Source organism: Zootoca vivipara, chromosome 3 (assembly GCF_963506605.1).
Source record: "Zootoca vivipara chromosome 3, rZooViv1.1, whole genome shotgun sequence".
Classification (NCBI taxonomy): Eukaryota; Metazoa; Chordata; class Lepidosauria; order Squamata; family Lacertidae; genus Zootoca; species Zootoca vivipara.
The window spans coordinates 56,428,155-56,442,290 of NC_083278.1; the positions used below are offsets into that span (position 1 = coordinate 56,428,155).

Here is a 14,136-nt window from a genome sequence, read left to right on the forward strand (position 1 = left end):
ATTGCTTAATCAAGGATGATGTATTCCTTTTATGCTGCAGGCAAGCAGGGGTATTGGATAACAGAAAGGTTCTGTAATAGTGCTTTGTAAATGGTTCTGCTCATAATCTCAGGGGATAAGATTGTTATTGGTTTATATAATATGTTGATTTTGATTTTGCATGTAGGACGGAAGGCTATGCCTTTGAGGGGCATGTCCAGAATCCATTTACCAATAAATGAACAAAAAGGTACTTATACATGTACTGCTTTCAATTGATATGCTGCCAGGTGTGCCTTATTTTCATTTAATAACCTTTGGATGACTGACCTCTTCCAAAAATGGTTTTGTAGTGATTTAAAAACATAATAGTAATCCTGAGGTCACGGACAGAATGTACATTGCAAACTGCAGCTAGGTCCTGCTTCTTTTCCACATCAGCTCATCTGAGTTGATTTTCTTGTAATAGGAATGAATCACTTCATGAGTTTGCTATCTAGGGGATTCAGGTTAAGCCCAGGGATAGTGTTTCTCTCTGCGCAGGTATGAAAGGGGATGCAGTGTAGCAATAGCTTGACCCACTCAGCTGCTTCCTCCACCTCCTGGGGGCCAATATAATAGCTCTGTTTGTTGAGAAAGCTATAACTGCATCTTCTTTAAAAAGACTGCATATCCATTAAAAAGACTGGTAGATTTCTGGTTTTCAAACTTGCAAGTAGTGGTATTCTTGACAAAGGCTGGACAAGGAAGCAGCAAAGAAAGGTATAATTGGTAATTTCCTTTAAATACTAGGTATAAACCAGTCCCACCATAGCTACAACCTGCAATGCGCTGTACGTGGGGCTACCTTTGAAGGTGATCCAGAAACTACAACTAATCCAGAATGTAGCAGCCAGGCTGGTGACTGGGAGTGGCTGCCGAGACCATATAACACCAGTCTTTAAAGACCTACATTGGCTCCCAGTTCGTTTCCAAGCACAATTCAAAGTGTTGGTGCTGACCTTTAAAGCCCTAAACGGCCTCAGCCCAGTGTACCTGAAGGAGCATCTCCAGCCCCAACGTTCTGCCCAGACACTGAGGTCCAGTGCCGAGGGCCTTCTGGCGGTTCCCTCGCTGCGAGAAGCCAAGTTACAGGGAACCAGGCAGAGGGCCTTCTTGGTAGTGGCACATTATGTTTTATTAATTTCCAAATAAAGATGTTTCTCTAGCCCTCATAGTTTTCCCAAGCCACCTCCTGAGTTGCTATACGTATATTGCTTGCTGTCTGTTATCTTGTATTCTTGCAAATCAGAACATTAAAATGGCACATTTAAAAATAAAATAAAGGAAAAAGTATGATTACAGACTGTGTATTTCCTTAATTATTAAATAATAATTATAACAGTAATTTAGCACAGGTTTAATGGTATCTCAGAGAAGTCCATTATCATTGGTTTTTCCAACAATGGAATGACTAAGATAGTTAAATACCACCCAGTGTAGAATTTACACTTCTTCAGAGTAGATCCAATGAAATTCATGAACATAGTCTTGTAATATTTATTGTTCTTAATTCCATGTTGCGTAAAGCTTAGTTGAAAACCACCCATTGTCACTAAAACAGATGTAGTCTGTCAGGTCCAAGATTCATAGCATGTTATCCAGGGAAGGCATTAGATAATAGGCCTGTGCTTGAAATATTTACGGGAAAGGATTTAGTGATGAAATCAGAATTTGGTAATTTTGTCTAGACTACAATACATTTGTCTAGACTACACAACCTGCAGAATGCAAATTGATATCTATTTAAAACCACAGAGTTTCTTTATGCAATATTATAAGGTGATGAGCAAAAGTGATGGTGCTAACAAATTGAAACAGATGACATAATCTTGGTGATCAAGATGTCATTATTCAAAGGATAATTTAACTAGCAATCCAAGGCCAACATCACTATAGCATGGTGAGGTGATGAGTGAAATGCCAGGTTAAAAAAAGTCACTAGGCATTCTATCCTATAGGAGGAATTTTTCTCCAACATTTAACAGTTGAAATTGAATGTTTTTTGGAGCCTGCCCTTGCCATCTTTTTGTGTGTGTTAAATTGACATGAATGTCAGCAGGAATGACAATTCTGGCTGATGGACGAATTGGTCGGGGTGTCCATTTGAGAGGTTTATGTGAGCTAAAAAAATGAAATGCTGACCCTTAGCAGCAAGATGTGCCTTCATTAAAATATATTGTTATGTGCCATCCCCAATCTCCGCTGAGCTATAGCAAGATTCCAGGGAGTTCCAGGCACTTAAACCAGGTTTGTGTTCTCATTGGAAAATCAAGGCACAGCAAAGGCTGCAGTGTCTTTATGAAATATGGTTCATTTACACATATTTATACTTGAGCCTTGATGGAATGGAGGGAGTGAAGAACATGTTATACCTCAAGAGCATTTCTTCTTGCTTTTCCCATAGCATCAGAAAGCTTGGGTTTGGAGTAGAAGCCAGCCATGCTCCCTGGTCTTTGTGTGCAGCTTCTCCCAGCCAGCACCACATGGAGGTCTGTCCCCACTTCCTTCTTGCCCTTTCCAGAAAATTCCTGCAAAAGGATGCTTCCCCCTCCCCCTGTGGTGACATCACAGCCCCTGTAACCCTGGCAACCTGCCCCTCCCAATTCTTCTGTCTCTATCCATTACTCAGAGCCAGGGAAAGGACAGCCTTTGCGACAGTCGGTTAGTCTTAATGGTTAGTCTTAATGACACCTCTAGCTACCTTTTCCACACTTCTTCCACACTCATAGAGTTGGAAGGGACCACAAAGGTCATGTTGGCCAAGCCCTGCAATGCAGGAATCTTTAGCCCAATATGGGGCTTGAACCCACAACCCTGAGGTATCCCAGACTTCCTGTGACAACATCATAGAAACCTCCTGTACCCTAGATTGTGCCGTGCTTTGTTCCACTCCACGTTCTAAATTCACATTTCTTTTTGCCCAATTTGTGTCTCTCTTTTCTTCAATCAATGTGAACGAGCCCTTCGGACACAAGACCCTGAGTGTTCCTTGCTTAGTTTAAGGGATGTTTGATTTTGCAAGTTGATGAGCTGACACGGCGTCAAGTGTGGGTGTGGGGAAGCCTCATATGTTCTTGTATCACAAAGAGAGGAAGTCATAACATATGGAATGGGCTTAGTCTTTAAATACCAGTCAAAATTAAATGTAGATTTCGGTTCAGGATTCAACATATTGGTTGGCATCCATCTGTCTTGGGAGACAAAGAGCACTTTTCAGGAGCACAAAATATGCAATAGATCTAGATTGTGTATGAACTATGCAGTGTGTGTTTGTGTGTGTAGTGCACTCCCCCACACAGAGTACTCAGCTTCCATTGATTCTAGAAAAAAAATGTCATGCTAATCTTTCTTATAGCAAGTGCTAGCTACCTGATGTAGTCTGCTAGACTGTCACACTTGGACAGCTTTCTTGATAAATTACACTCTCGTTTTAATGACCATGTCTGACACGCAGGCAATGAAATGACAAGGCATTCACATGTTGTTAATATAACTCAAGACTATGGCTGACCTTTCAAACATTTTATTCATAAGAGTTTTGCATTTCATTTTGTTTGGTTAATTAAACTAATTGCATTGCTCAGTGGTCTCTAGCTAGAGACCTGAGCAAAGACTTTACAAGGGGGGCCTTTAAAATAACTCAGCATAAGCAAGCACTTATGCTGTGTTGCTTCCTGCTATTTCTATGGTGTCACTGCAGAAGGACTTCCGTATAATTTCTTTGGCAGGTTTCCGAAGTAAAACGTCTTATATTTAGGGCTGTCAATCAATAAAACACTTAAAAATACCTAACCTAAGTAGTGTGATTTGTGGGTAGGTGCCCATGATAAATAAACCTCTTAGATTATTTCTTTTGAATTAAGGCTTATTAACTTTCACCAGTTTTAGCAAAACATATAATGCAAGCCAGCGCCGTTGTGCCACAGGAATTTGATGGGGTGAGGAAGGAGTGCTTGGCCCAGACTCTCTAGCCATCTGAACAAAACAAAGTTTATGAATCCTGGAATGATCATCTGAAAATGTCTGGTGAAGAGGACTGTGCAATCTGAAAGATTAGAAATACAGGTACTGCATAATCAAGCAGCTGGTTCGAAGAAAGATCTTATCCTACCTAATTTTGCAAAGTAAGGTGATGGGCACATGTGTCAGAGTTATGAGTTGTGGTCATCATGAATGGATTAGAGGTCAAACACCAGGCTGGATAGAAAAGGTAAGGGTAGAGGAGATCATGGCCACTGGTCCCAACACCTCCTGGCAAATAGAAGGGGAAGAAATGGAGGCAGTGAGAGATTTTACCTTTTTGGGTTCCATGATCACTGCAGATGGTGACAGCAGTCAAGAAATTAAAAGACGCCTGCTTCTTGGGAGAAAAGCAATGACAAACCTAGACAGCATCTTAAAAAGCAGAGACATCACCTTGCCGACAAAGGTCCGTATAGTTAAAGCTATGGTTTTCCCAGTAGTGATGTATGGAAGTGAGAGCTGGACCATAAAGAAGGCTGATCGCCGAAGAATTGATGCTTTTGAATTATGGTGCTGGAGGAGACTCTTGAGAGTCCCATGGACTGCAAGAAGATCAAACCTATCCATTCTTAAGCAAATCAGCCCTGAGTGCTCACGGGATGGACAGATCGTGAAGCTGAGGCTCCAATACTTTGGCCACCTCGTGAGAAGAGAAGAATCCTTGGAAAAGACCCTGATGCTGGGAAAAATTGAGGGCACAAGGAGAAGGGAACGACAGAGGACGAGATGGTTGGACAGTGTTCTCGAAGCTACGAACATGAGTTTGACCAAACTGCGGGAGGCAGTGGAAGACAGGAGTGCCTGGCGTGCTATGGTCCATGGGGTCACGAAGAGTCGGACACGACTAAACGACTAAACAACAATTTGATGTTCTGTGCCCAGAGTGAGTTAATTTGAAATAATTTCACAAGATGGCATGATTCAGGCGTAGAAAGCAGAAGATAATGGAAATTTATCTGCTTCTTGAATTTAGGACACACTACATATTCCCAGCGAGAATTATGCTTTGCTTCTTCCTTGTTTCTTCAGTTCAGAGGTCCCTGGTGGAATTTTTTAACAGAGACAGTATTAGTAATGCTCATGGTATCATCCACGTGTAAGGAGTCTGTTGTTATGGAATTGGATAGTAAAATCGAACAATACCTTTCTTTTTCTTCCAGGAAACAGAAGGTGACAATTTCTTGTGCCATTCATTTCACTGACATTGTCAGCTCCTTCAAATATTTTGATGACACACATCAGCTTAAGGCACTTGCTGAAATTTCCTGTGTTAAAGGAGTAGCAAAATGCACACTGAAGGCACATCCTAACATATCATATGTGTGGGCAATTCCCATAGTTCAGAGCTTTCCAAACTGTGTGTTGCAACACGTTAGTGTGTCGGCTGCAGTGTGTTGGTGTGTCATGCTCCCCACTCTTCTCCTGGGACTAGAAAGCGGTTAGTTTAACCTCTGGTTTGCTGGTAAAATTGAATTACTGTGTCATGAAACGATGCATGTCTAAAAATATGTGTCGCCAACATGAAATGTTCGGAAAGCTCTGCCACACTTCATGCCTCGGCAACGTCCACATAGCTGACAGGAAGAACTGTGGCACCAGCAGGTTGTGTGTGTTGTATATAGCTATCTTCTCACTCTGGGACAAGTGGAACAAGTCCCCTACTTTAGGCTGTGTGCCTCAGCCACCCCTATCAGGTAAACAATAAGTCACCATCTTGTCAACAGTTCCTTGCTGTTGTACACACTGCATATTTCTTAACGTTTAAAATTATTCAGAGAGAATTTCATCACACCCACTCAACATTATATAGCTAGGTTGAAACTGAAAATCTGAAAACAGTACCCAAGCATTCACTCAGAAACAAGTTGTAATAATGATGCTCCACAGCTTGACAGCCATGGAAGACACCCTACAGGCAGGAACACAACCAGTGTCTCATCAACATCTCACCATGGCCTCAACCTCAACCCCAGAAGGCTGACCTGTAAAATACAATGGTTGATGGGTCCCCAAAGCCACTGAGAGATCAAGGAGACCTAACAGAGTCACCCACCCATATCTCCAAGAGCTCCTTTCTCAGCTCTGGCAGGGAGGTTGTTGCATGGTGGGGTGGGTGGGACTTCAACAGGATCTCAATGACCCAACACTATGTGCAGATCCTTAACCCAAGCTTCCTGGTGAAAGATGAAATGGTGGAACCAGCAGAGGTTCTGTCAGTGTCTTGGTTCATTCACCAAAGGGGAGATCTCTGATAGGCCCTGGCCTGCTGTTCTCACCACAGAAGAGAAGTAGGCTAAACAGCCCCTTTGCCAATTCCACATGCACAGGTGGAAGAAGTGATGGTGCCAATTAAGAGGAAAGATTTTGGAATCCAGATGTGCTAGGTCAAACAGGAAGCTTCTATGAGCCAGGCTCACCCTTGTGGAGGCTCCCTGCCCAGTTCAGAACCCTGGAAGACCATACAGGAGGCCTGCATGGTACAGGAAGTACTTAAGTACAGGAAACTCCACACTTCAAATCTTTGCCTTCCAAATGATGGAAGGTATGGGAACAGGGACAGCAGAGCTAGCATGCTCATCCCCTCTGCCTCTTGCATGTTAAATCAACACAGAAGTAGAATGTCTGCTCCTTCTATCCTCTTCATTGTCCTCTTCATATTTATGAGAGAATGGTGTTCATCAGTGCAAAATAGTTGTTCAGTAAAAGGTAAAGGACCCCTGACAGTTAAGTCCAGTCGTGAATTACTCTGGGATTGCAGTGCTCATCTCACTTTATTGGCTGAGGGAGCAGACGTTTGTCCGCAGTTTTTCTGGGTCATGTGGCCAGCATGACTAAGCCACTTCTGGAACAGAACACCAAAAACAGAGCAGCGCATGGAAACGCCGTTTACCTTCCTGCCAGAGTGGTACCTATTTATCTACTTGCACTTTGACGTGCTTTCAAACAGCAGGAGCTGTGACCGAGCAATGGGAGCTCACCCCATCGTGGCGATTCGAACCGCCGCTGACCTTCCGATTGGCAAGCCCTAGGCTCAGTGGTTTAGACCACAGCGCCACCTGTGTCCCTAAGTTGTTCAGTAGAAATCAATAAATACCAACATGGATGGAACATGGAACAGAAGGCGGAAATGATGGTGAATCACACGGGTAAACACACAGAGGCTGTAATCTGTGCTCTCTGCCCCCATGGTAAACCTAGTATTACCATGAGACTGGCTTCTCTAGGTTGCCAAAGTAGTTGTGGAAGGGGTGCAACAAAGGTCCCAAGGTGTTGCTGGAAGCTCCAGGTGGCAGTCCGCTTGTCCATGCAATTACAGCCACCACACGGGACATTTTTTTTGACTGTGTTGCAACCAATATCCTGTGTTGTCAACAATAACTTGTCGCCACCTTAATTTTATAGCACCATTGTATTATCAGTGTATATATCTCCACTTTTTTTGCTGGAAAAAAAAGATGGGTATACCCTCTAGTTATAGGCATCCACTTCTCGTTTTGAGATATGAACATGGTCATTTGCTTCCTGCGTCAATGGAATGATTTGCTTCCTGAGTCAACAAGAGATATGTTCTGGGCTTTTATTACCACAGTAGGGAAGGATTATGTACCCAGAGCAGCTGTTGGGCAGCAACATGATCACTATGGATTGTTTGTAACTGCTTACTAAACAAAGATGCAGTAGCAGAGGCCACCCATCTTCTCTCTCTCACCCGCAAGTTTCTAGGGATAATTATGCTTTTAGAAGAGTGTAAAAAGTAGAATACAAGTGCATAAAACAGTTGGATCATGTGTGCTTGAAATTTGTTCTGATCTGATCTGATCAACTACATTTTTTAAAAAGAACTTCAATAATGTGTGTGAGAGACAGGCAGACAGAGGCTACACAGTTAAATTCCCCATATTAAAAAGTTACAATTTCTGGCCATGTTCCTGACCGTACATAAATCTGTTCGTTGGAAATAAGCATTCTCCCAACATCTCAACAACTATAAATCTGGCTGATGTGTTTAAAAGGATGTGTCACTTTATTAGTTAGATGCTTTGCTAATTTCTCCAAACTGCTCCAAAGACTTTACGCCATCAGCACCAGGCCTCTTCCATTTCCTCGAGCAATTTTGAGGAATGGAGTGAAGAAGCCATCAAAGCTTCTTCTGCATAAAACCAGATGCAAAAGAAAAACTCTGCACATCCTTGAGCACATTCCTCTCTTTTATTATAATTCACAGACTCTAAGCTTGGCAAACAAATCCCAATATTAAGCACCGACTGAAATCACACCCTAGCAAAGTTGCCCTAAATTTGGAGATGTTTTGCTCTGGACACCTCACACTTACAAGAAACTTAACTTTATCCACCCAGCCCAGAAGGTTGTATTTGGGAAACTGCCTCTCCTGGGCTGGGAAACGCTTCAGAGGTCATTCCAGCTGGAAGCTCAGCTGCAAACTTTCCCGCTGTCTTGCTGGTTCCAAAGTTGCTGCTGGGAGTTCTCTCCACACTGACCGCTTCCTGAGCTTCTTCGATCTGCGAGTTCTCGCTCAAAGCAGCAGCGCACCGAGAGGGGGAGCAAAGGAAAGAGAAACGAGCGAAGTCCCGTTAGGAACTGCTACAGATTTATTATTTTTAGGGTGTGGGGGAGAGCAGACAGCAGAGTCTTGTGTCAAGTTAAAGTCGGCTGCAGCTTCATCATGGCATAAGCTTTGTGGACCATCATCAGATCAGTTTCACGAAGTGGTACCCACCCACTCCCTCCCAAGTTGGCAGTAATACTGTACGGTAAATTGTGGGAGGTATGGTAGTAAGTTGCGAACTTCGAGGGCAATGCAAAGAGGGGCGTCTCTCCCCACCCCAAAAGCACATCATGTCGAAACCTCTCCAAGTTCTCCAGGCACAGTTTCTGCTACGGTTTCCTTCCTACGCCTACCGCCAAGAGTAGTTGGCCGATGATCCGCGCAATTTGAAAAGGCAAAAAGAAATCCCATTTCCTTCCTGACCCCTTTCAGCTGCGATTCCCAGTCACGTGAATGCCCCCGTGTTATCGCCCCCTCTCCCAATCATAAACACAGGATCTTGGATTATATAATTAGGATGGAAATTAAGAGTTCCTACTGGCGTTCGTTTATTATCGCTCGCCCCGAGGCTCTCACCATCGCCACGCAAATGATCGCGGCATCAAAGCGGGTCTTCCCACCACTCCGCCCTTCTAGGCACGCTTGGGAGCGGGCGGGCGAGAAGTCTGCGCCTCCCTGCGGGTGTTGCTGGGACTCCACCTCCCATGGGATGATGGAAGTTGGAGTCCCAGCAACAGCTGAAGGGCCGCAGCGATAGATCGCAGAGCCAACAAGCAGCTGCCCCGGATTAATTCGCAGGAAGAGGTTCTTCCTTCCAAAAATCCCCGCTGAGCTTTCTTTGCGCGTCGCTACTAGTGGGGAAGACGCGCATGGATATTGGCAGCGCCCCACCGCGCGGCTGCCTGGGACAGAGAGCGGGATATAAATTTAAGAAATAATTAGCACACGCACCCCATTGTGTCTGTGCGTCTGTGCGTCTGTGCGTCTGTGCGTCTGTGCGTGTGCGTGAGAGAGAGAGAGAGAGAGAGAGAGAGAGAGAGAGAGAGAGAGAGAAGAGGAAGAAGAGGAAGAAGAGGAAGAAGAGGAAGAAGAGGAAGAAGAAGAGGAAGAAGAAGAGGAAGAAGAAGAGGAAGAAGAAGAAGAAGAAGAAGAGGAAGAAGAAGAGGAAGAAGAAGAAGAAGAAGAAGAAGAAGAAGAAGAAGAAGAAGAAGAAGAAGAAGAAGAAGAAGAAGAAGAAGAAGAAGAAGAAGAAGAAGAAGAAGAAGAAGAAGAAGAAGAAGAAGAAGAAGAAGAAGAAGAAGAAGAAGAAGAAGAAGAAGAAGAAGAAGAAGAAGAAGAAGAAGAAGAAGAAGAAGAAGAAGAAGAAGAAGAAGAAGAAGAAGAAGAAGAAGAAGAAGAAGAAGAAGAAGAAGAAGAAGATCATCCTATTTATATGTACCAAATATAGAGGCTGGTTGAAGTGGGCACGCTTCTCCTTTCAGCCCCAAGCGTGGGACCTGGTGGAATTGAAAGGCGCAGCGGGAGACGTTTCACGCTTTTCTTCAGCGTCACCCCTGAAAGCAAGGCGCCGATGGTTTGTGCCCTCGGCGACTCGCCTTACGACTCCAGCTCGGGAGAGTTCATATCTAGGGAGGAGGGGTGTGTGTGAACAGGGAACCAGATCACGCGACCTCTTGAATCAACGAAGAGCTGAAAACTTTTCGAGCTTGCCTGTCTCCTCCTCTCTTCACTGAGAGACACGCCTCCCATTGGCCGCCGCCGAGGAGGGGCCCTCTGTCCCCGCCCCCCCCGAAGAGAAACTCCCACCAAGGGCACCTCTGCTTTTCCCACGGATGAGCCGGGGGCTGCAACATCTGGCTGGCTGCACAGCGGTGGAGGTGAGAGGGAACGGCTAGCGCGAGCCCGCGCGCCACGGCGGGACTTTGGCTGGAGCCCGAAATAAATGCCCCCCTACGCTGCCCACACCCCCTCCACGGCCCCTTCTGCGCGGTTTCTGCCCCCGCCTCCCACACCCGCGCCCCCTTCATGGCTTTGTCTGCCTGAGCCCCGGTGAGGAGGAGGAGGAGGCGCGCGGGGAGCATGGAGAGGCGCGCTCGGGGTCTGGCTCGCGCGGAGCCTCCCCTGGTGTGAAGGCACCCGAGAGACGGAGGACCCCGCCGGGAAGAGCACGGCAGCCGCCGGACCCTCGGAGACCCCGCGCACTTGCTGCAGGTAATTCGCGGCAGCGGCGGAGGGGGAGGGACCTGAAACCCTTTCGGCGTATTTCTTTCCTTAAAGGAGATGCACGACCGTCTTCGTAGGAGGGCGAAGGGGATTCGCAGCGATCCTTAGGATTCCCAGTTGACGGAAGGAGCAACTCTTTGTTCTTCGTGTTGTTCCTCGCCCGACTCCCATATGTATATTTTAACATGCACGTGTCGGGGCTGGGGGGGGGGGGGTCTATTGCAATAGATTTCAATTGGATAGGGGGCAGAGTGATAAAACGGGGGAGGCAGCATTCCCTAAAATGGGGCACCCTTGCCCAAAAAATACGGCCACGGCACGTTGAGTCTCCCCGCTGCTCTGTGCAGCTGCTACACCCTCTTTTGTTTGGCTCTGAAATTCTTTAGCAACAATTCCTTACCAGCTTCAAGGCGCAAGAAATGGACGGGGAAAACGCTGGCATTCGTCCAAGGGTAGTTTCTTGTCTATTTTAAAAGGAACTTGACATTTTATATTTAAATTTTTTTGCTGGTTTACACACACAACACAGAATCACACTTGCTTTGCCGAATATTTGCAGGGATGAGAGAGACAGATGGAAACTATCCAGGGGAGTGTACTTTCCCCATGACAGAAATGAGAAAAAACACATGCCGTTCTTCCCTTAAATCAGGTTAGGGTTTCAGCCTGGATTGTTAATTGACCAGACAGATGGTTGTAAGAAGCGTGTCATGCTCAGATGACCTGTTAATGAAGAATTTAAATAGCCCATGTTTAAAATTAACAAGGTCTTAGTCACTTTACATAGAATTCAGACCATCTGCTCCTTTACAGCAGTACATAAAAAGTGCAGAAATTTTCCTAGTTTAAAATTTTCAAGGATGGAAGAACTGTTAGTTTGTGTCCATTTAAACTGCAGTAGATAATCTACACTTGAAAAGTGGGAAAAGCTCAGGCAACAAATTCTGGCTAAATTGAAGTTCTCAGAAGTTGCGCATGAGAGGGTTGTGCATTTGGTATATATTCTTCAATGGACCTTTTTCTGTAGTATCAGCTTTCCTTTCAACTCCCACTACCAAATATAGCATTCAATAAATGTGCTTTAATCATATAAGTTGCAAACCGGCACACAGTGTGTCTGCTTCAAGCTCATTGATGTCACAGTTAATTGGCTGCAGGTGGTGTTCAGGACTGCAACCAGGTATTTAGATATGGAATTATCCTGCTCAGTAAAACTACATTTCAAAAGAAATTCCATATTTTGGGACTTGGTTCTGTAACTTGGTGTTGTCTGATATCATACAAGTACAGCACACTCTGAACTTCTATTTGCGTATAATGGACCACATGAGAGAAACATTTCTGCCTTTTGAGTTTTGAAAAGGGTCTACTAAGAAGAAGCTATATTCTTATTAGATTGAAGTATGAATAGTTGAATGATTTGGCAATAGTGCTTCATCTTGTTTATAAATGGGAACATTTTAGTGTCTACATCATGTTGCCAGTAACATTTCTTTTCTAGCAAAATACTTGTTAGAGTATAATTAAGAGGCAATTTGAGTAATTTAGTGCATGGATAACAATTAGTCTTTTGTCCTGAGCAGAAAGCAGTGCTCATGCAGAGAAACGCTCAAGTGCAGATATATAGCAATTTGGAGAAAAAAATCATATGTAATTTGTATTGTGTTGGCATAGGAACATATTTTACTTGTTGCTCTTTTGTTGACATCAGTGTGATTCAGATGGAAGTGCACTGCAAGGAGAGCAAAAAAACAAAACCGACCTGAAGTCACTGTCCATGTTCACCCTTCACAATAAATAGAGGTGCTGGCTTACCATGGTTTATTGCATGGGTCAGCAAACTTTTTCTGCAGGGGGCCGGTCCACTGTCCCTCAGACCTTGTGGGGGGCCGGACTATGTTTTTTTGGGGGGGAATCCCCCCAACACTCCCCTCCCTTCTCCACAGCACCAGATGAGCCCTGGTGGCTGCTTACCTGTGACTTGCGAGTGGCAGGCGGTGGCGGTGGCGGAGGGACGATGAGCAGCGCAAAAGGGCTGGCTCCGGAGAGGGGCTGTTTAAAATGGCACTCAGCCAACAGTGGCTCAACGAAGCCCAGCCACCTTATTCCTCTAGGCAGGGCGGGGAGAAGCCAGGAGGAGGGAGGGAGGAGGCGCCGCCGCAGTGTGTGTGGGGAATGGCAATCAGAATCCCCATGGCGATTCCTGGACCATCCACGGGCCGGATCCAGAAGGCAATTGGATCAGATCTGGCCCCCGGGCCTTAGTTTGCCAGCCCATGGTTTATTGGGTATGTGCAGCCTGATGGTGCAGACTGCCCAATCGCTTCCGCCTCTCCCTGGGATCAGTGAGAGAAACAAATTAAACTTGACATCCAAACCCTGGTTCCTGTTTTGTTTCCCCCTAACAAGCCAGGATCACTAGCCAGCCTTAAAATGTGGTTTGTAGTTGGCTTACAAAAAGTGGGTTGTTAGGGAGCAGCAAACCAAGATACCTAATTGCTGTTGCTTGGTTTGTTTCTTCCCACTTGTGCCAGGAAAGAAGTGAAGCAGGGGCCATCAGGTAGTCTGCATCAGTATTCACAACAGACCATGGCAAGCCAGCAAGCCTGGCATATGGTGACATGCAAATGTGGCCACTCCTTCCTTCCACATGTGTAAAGTTGGGGTCAAATTAAGACTCTGCCTGTCCCCGTATGCAGATCTTGGACTTATTGAGTGGCCCTGAAATGAGCATGCATCTTCAGGTCTTGAGGGAACATGAATATGCATAATGCTTCACACAAATAAAGCTTTTCATACCAGCAGTTCTTCTGTGAGGCTCTTCTCTTTCATATACACCAGAGATGGGAAGCCTTCAGATGCTGTTGGACTCCAGATCCTGTCAGCCCAGCTAATGGTCAGAGATGGTGGGAAGGCCACAGTTTCACCATCTCTGATGTACACACTGACACCTTCCTCCTCAATACTTGCACGCTTCCTCACACACTGCTGCTTAAATGCACTTTACCTTTGCCTCTTCTCTCTTTCTCTCTTATCCAAGCTTTCCTCATCGCTGCTAATGGAGAAGAGAGATCTGAAAGAAAGCCTTCATCAAGGACATACAAGGCTTCACAAATGTTTTCAGATGTTGCAAATGTAAATCTGTGTTGGAAAAACCTTGCACCCTGTATTGTGTGAATAGGGTCTCATACTGGGATGCATGACAATACATTCAGAAGATTCTTGATTTGTGTGCATTAAAGGGGGGAAAGTGTGCCATTAATGAATAAACTTGGGGGGTGGGGCAGGATGGAGATTGGATT

The 14,136-nt window shown here is 45.1% G+C and overlaps 1 protein-coding gene across 3 annotated transcripts in view; it reads left to right on the forward strand.

Annotated features, from left to right (window-relative positions):
• The first annotated feature begins 10,152 nt into the window (after positions 1–10,152).
• TMEM200A (transmembrane protein 200A) overlaps positions 10,153–14,136 on the forward strand; it is a 40,019-nt gene continuing 36,035 nt past the window's right edge. The window contains exon 1 of one of the 3 annotated variants that reach the window (XM_035109008.2): positions 10,153–10,822. The gene's annotated coding sequence lies outside the window, so the exon portion shown is untranslated. Of the gene's footprint in view, positions 10,823–11,086; positions 12,015–14,136 lie in introns of those variants that run through there. The other 2 variants (XM_035109007.2, XM_035109009.2) reach the window with 2 other exon arrangements.